This window comes from Rhea americana, unplaced genomic scaffold (assembly GCF_003343005.1).
Source record: "Rhea americana isolate MKP2758 unplaced genomic scaffold, rheAme1 scaffold_50, whole genome shotgun sequence".
NCBI classification, from domain to species: domain Eukaryota; kingdom Metazoa; phylum Chordata; class Aves; order Rheiformes; family Rheidae; genus Rhea; species Rhea americana.
In genome coordinates this window covers 3,418,083-3,424,028 of record NW_028186646.1, presented here as the reverse complement: position 1 = coordinate 3,424,028, position 5,946 = coordinate 3,418,083, and positions in this window count along the sequence as shown.

Genomic DNA, 5,946 nt, shown 5'->3' with positions numbered 1-5,946 from the left:
AGGTAAAGGGCATACAGAAGCATAAGGTACGAATTCGTGATTCCTTTTTTGATTCGGAGTTACACTCACATATTTTCACATTGCAAGGATTTCCATCATATTTTCAAAGAATATTCAGAATTCGGAACATTTATAAATGGAGCTCACCACGTAATAGCAATTATTTTAAGATGTCATTGCAACTTGATTTTTTTCAGTTTCTCTCTGCATATATATCCATTAAAGGATTTGACATCTTAGAGTTCATGTTCAAAAAATTGTATGTGATTTCTTAAGCTTATATTTTTATATCTCCATTTAGAAACCTAAGTACCACAGCCTTCATGAACTTAAAAAAAATGAGAGATGGATATGCTATTACTTGATATGCTCAAAACAAGAGGCTGGGGATCAGATCCCTTTTTTTTTCCATTGCCCCTTTTCTGAATTCCAGTGATATGTAGTTACAACTTCATTTGCTTTCTAACTGGCAGCATAATGAACACTTAGACTAGATCAAAATATGAATTATTTTCTAAAAAAGGGATTGTTGAATGGGAGAAGATCAGTAATATTCCTCTGTAACAGAAATAAACAGTATGATCTGTCTTTTATTGCTGAACTAAAAAAATCACAAAAATGCTGCTGTAAACCATAGGCACACTGAACAATAATCTTTTGACTTCTACAGTTCTACTATGGCAAATAGCACTAAGGTTTCACTGGCTATCCCCTCTCCGTATTATAGTACCACAGGAGGAACACACATAATAATGAGGAGCAACAGCGAGAACTTGTTAAGGCTGAATTTACTCAGGGCACCTGCCTCAAACCTGACAGGACACAGGTATTTAAAGGAAAGTATCAGAGCAACAGTAAAATTACTATAAAAGGCTAAGGCCAGAATTAGTTGTTTTGGGTAACGCTTACAGGAACTGTTGATTTCAGGATTGTCTGTAGATTAATTTATTCTGAGTTAAGAATAGCTGGAACAAAATTCTATTAATGGGAACATGCAGAGAGTATAAACATAGGGAAAAAAAGTCTATATTGATAAACTAAGCAGTGCAAAGGTTCAAGTACAGGCACTGGCATGTGGTCCCCAATTTTATTAAATTGTTAACACCTGTCCTGGAAACAGAAAGCCATCCTTCTCCCAGAAAATGGCCAAGCAAGATTCAGGGCACAGTACAAGCCAAAGACTATTCCCAAGAGGCAGATGGTAGGAAAGAGAGTTTGGTCATATGAAGGTAAGCCACATCAAGCCAATTGGTTTCAGGGCTGGGTAATACTCTGGGACTTTTTTATTTACAAATATAGATATAGCATTTTTTGATTTATCATACTACTAACTGCTACTTCCTTTCAATGATTTTTAGAGGGTATTTGTTCTTCCCAATCACTTTTGAAGCCCAAGCTATTATAAAAACATTTAGCTTCTCAACAGTGTCTATATCTTGTTAATTTACCCTCCTTAAAGCCTAAATAAATGCATTTCAACTTTCCTGTAGATTTCCTGCTTCAGATATAGCAAAGGGGTTCTGGTTTTAATTTGCTCTTCAGCTTCTTCCTTAGTTCTCCTCTAAACCATTTTACTTTACTTATTGTAATAATATCCCCATTAACTACACAAGTTCATGTTCAATTAATTATCTGATGTTGCCATCAGCCCCTTTTAGAGTTCCTAAACCATTGAGGCCTGTCATATATTCTCTGGTCTTACAAATGCAATCTATATTTGTTTCTAGAAGGAAATATGATTGGTTTTATTTTTTTTTTCTAAAGAAGAGTTCTCCTCTCAGAGAGCTAGGAAGCGTCTCTTTCTAACACTTTTTGTGAGCCTCCTCATTTTTTAAGTCTTTTATATATAACTGTCAGTATCATTCTTGATCAGGTATTCCCACAGGGATAATAAGCTAATTATATTGTTGTTCAGCCTGTTATGTCCAGCATTTGACATTTCAGCTTCTAGGAATGCTGAGCTAGAACTCAAGACAAAAATTTAGTCAGTTTGTAGTGTGCCATGGAAATCTAGTAATTGGGAAAAGATATATCTCAAATCCTTAGAAGGTACGATCCCTTATTATACTTTGTTCCTGTAAAAGACATTCAGGCAAACTGCTGCCATTGCTTCCTGAGAAGATAATTGCTTGCAAATAGCTCCTACCTCTCACTTTCCCTGAGCCTGGGAGTTCTACAGGAGTAAGTGAAAATGCTTGCAAATAGTACAATTTAACAATTGAATTAATGCTCTACATTTTTGAAAATTATATTTTTTTCCTAGGGACTTCACATTATAAAATAGTGTGCTTATATCTACTAATATTTTATCTCTTTTCTTTAAAAGATCATCATGAATACTTGCATGCCTTCACAAGCCTTCATCTGCCTATGGAGTAATGGAAAGGTGAGAGAAGCTAACTGCTAGCTCTCGTGTCATCTGTCATGTGGGTAGGCTTACTAACCAGTAAAATCTAAAGTTTGGATACAAACTTGAAGTACTTGAACCCCAAATTTACATACATTAAAATGCATAGCATCCATGCTGCTACCAAAAATGCTTTTGAGTTCATTCTCTAGTCACTAAATTCCTGGGTGAGGAGAGATTCCATTCTTATAATCCCTGCTTGGACATGGTATTCACAGGCACTGGACAGCACTTGGACTTGACAAAATGGGTAATTTGTCTCTTCATGTATTCATCCATATTTATAAAATATTTTGAGGTGTTTTACACTGAGTCTTCTGGCTGTTTGCAAAAAAAAGAAAAAATATTTTAGGTGAGGGAGATTGTTTCTTTTTTGCCTCTCCTAATTTTTTTTCTCTGAAATGTTTTCCTATTAATTTGGACACACCAAGAATAAATTCCACCAAGAAAAGCACTCAACCACAGGCTTTTGTGCAGAGTTGCCTTGTTTTTATATTATCAAACGCTATTTAATTCTAAATTCTACCATATATTGAATAAGAGGACTGGGGGGGAACTCTGCCCTACTGTCAAATTAAAAATTCATTTGGCAAAGCAATTACTTTTCTAGAAATAATGTAATTTTAATTATTACATTGCTTTTCGGCTTAATATTTATTACAGGATCCTGGGGACCCCTTTCTTGTAAACATTCTGCAACTGAGTGTTTATTAGTAGGTCTGTGTTACTTTGCTATTCTATTCCATGCAAAGTGTACATCTGGTGTTTTCTAACTTTTCTGAATAATGTTAGAAAAATACTTCTAGGGTTTGGAAAAGTATGATTGCACGTCACCTCTTCTGTCAACTCAGATTTTAAACACAATTCCTACTATTTTTGGCACTGCACTATTTCTTTTGCTTATTTCATTCATAAATTTCAGAACTAACACTGTATTTTATTTTTGTTTAAAAAGTCACACATAATTTGTTTAAAAATGTTACTGACACTATACATTAGCTTCATCTTATGTAATGGAGAATTATCATACTTCTTCTAGTCCAAAATTGGTGTTGCTGCATTGAGGAGTTGAGCTAGGACAGAAAATATCTTCAGGTTTGTACGACTACATTTCATAGAATGGAGACAGGAAGGAAGGAAAAAAAAATGCAGTTCCAAAGATTTGGAAATTCTGCTTCGTGCAAGATAAGGGAAGTTATCTACGTTCTGATCCCAGAGCTACTGAAGTCAACAGGAGTCTTTCCAGAGACTTCAGTAGGCTTCGTATGAAATCCTCAGGCTCTGCTCCTCCCTTTGCAATTTTGCATACAATAATAAACTTCAAAGCTTGAACAAATGAAATGGTGAAATGGGAGAATTTTATTCACATGAAACTTAACAGTTTTAACTACATTTTTTAAGTTGTAAACTTGAAAAAGCGTTTGCAGGATTGATGGCTATATTGAAGCTTCATCCTTCTGTATTTGCCGAGGAAATTTTATAGGGCTGAGTCGGTCTTGGACTCAATAATCTGCTTTTCAGCCACAAACTACCTTCAGAGAAGGAATGCACATAACCCCTAATTATATGCAGTCCTTTTAAAAAAGAATTTTCAGTCAGTGGCTCATCAGTATTCCTTAGATCTCTACAGAGTTGTGGAGAAAGAAGGAAAAGCCAGTGTCTATACATCTACAGCAACACCTTGGTGCTGTGCTGATCCTCTCAAAGGCAACCTTATTTTCAAAGTGAAAGCAATATAGTTGTCATTTAAAAGAGAAAACTTTCACATAAACAATTCACATGGAAGATATTATGACCTACAGAAAAGAATTGAATAAAGAGATGATAAATCTATACTTTTTATGTTAATAAACTTAACTAAAATAGTCCAGCACTGAGAAGAGGCAATAAAACATGCAAAACACTGAAATAAAATTTGACGGTTTATTTCTCAGTGTGAAAAATTTTAGTAAATAGAGACAACACAAAATCTATTATCAAGATTGCCCTGAAGGACATATACATAGAATTCATCATGTCAAAATCTGATTCTTTTCACTTTGGTATTCAAGATTATGGACATACAATGGAATACTATAAATTCAGCACTTTGGAATATTCAAAGTTATTGTTTCAATAGCAATTGGATTTAGTTACCATGCTAATAGATAACCCTGACTTTTGAATAGTATGTCTAGTTAATTTAGAAGATTTGTGTTTTAAAAACTTAGGAATATGTCAAAAACCACATCACTGCTGTTGGAGTTAATAGTTTGTTAATAAATTCTTATTTTAATGTGAAACCTTTTAAGACAGTCAAGTGCAATCTGCTGAATGTAATGCAACAATCAGCTAAGACAAATAGAAAAGTATATAAATAGTATCTAGTTCTTTCTTGTGAATTATAATGCATATCCTACATAATATGTAAGATCAGACTTTATATGTGTCTGTTTCAGCACACTTTGGTTAACTTGTCACGGTATTCTCTTTCGGTTCCACCAGTGTAAGAAGGCTGTTACTGATAGGACTATTAGATTTGAATATTACAATTGCTTTTGAGTAAGTGTTCCCTTACACAATGCAATGAAAATTAAATCTGAGATCCTGGATCAGAATTAGTTTATCTTAGCCATCATATTATCTTCAGCTCTGGGGAATAGACGATGCTTCAGATAAGAGGTCAGAACCAAAGACTGCCAGATGTGGATTTGTTTGTTCCTACATTAGCTTTCATCTTGACCATAACTGTTCAAAACTGACAAAATGTTGCTATTAATTATGACTATTCTGTATGGCCAATCACTGATCTCTTCAGTTTATTCAAGCTGCAGATGACATCAGGATATAGCAAACACATCAAGATGGCTTCATGCCAAGCCAGCTTCAGTCTGGTAGGGATCTTTAGCTCAGGCAATGTGTTAGATTTGAGAGTAGCTCTGTTCCAGAAACAATTTTGCCTCTCTTGCATGGCATCAAAACTGGCATAATAAGCTGTGTGAGACTGCAGCTAATGCCATGCAAAACACTATGTTCCTGGAAATTGGAGCTTGGGAAAAGGCTGTAAAGAGTCACGGCTTGGTAGCTCTGCATATGATCAGCTTGGGTCCAACAAGGCTTATTAGCCTCAGTTCAGTATTACTGATAACACATCTCTTTCAGAAACATTTGGATGTCTCTGCTCTGTATGCCACAGAATCCTGTTTAGTAGAAAGGCTCGTTAATTCCAGCAGAGTGCCACGCGGATGCAGGGAACCAGCTTGGCCTAACAAGTCAGCTTCAAACACAGAAAGCTTTGAAGCACGGAGACAGAACAACTCTGCAACGATCAGTTCAAAGTCAGTGCCGGACCAAACCCAACCAGCCGGGCTTGTCACAAACTGCCTCAGCACAGAGAGCCACATGGAGGTCTCTGCATGCTGTGACATCTCTTACCCTGCTTTTCACTGTCTGGGAAACTGAGTGGACTGTCTGTCCACCTGAATATAGGTGGGTTTTTTCCTCTTTTTTTTTTTTTTTTTTTTTCTGTTAGTAAGTTCAATGGGGCTGATTGTGGAACT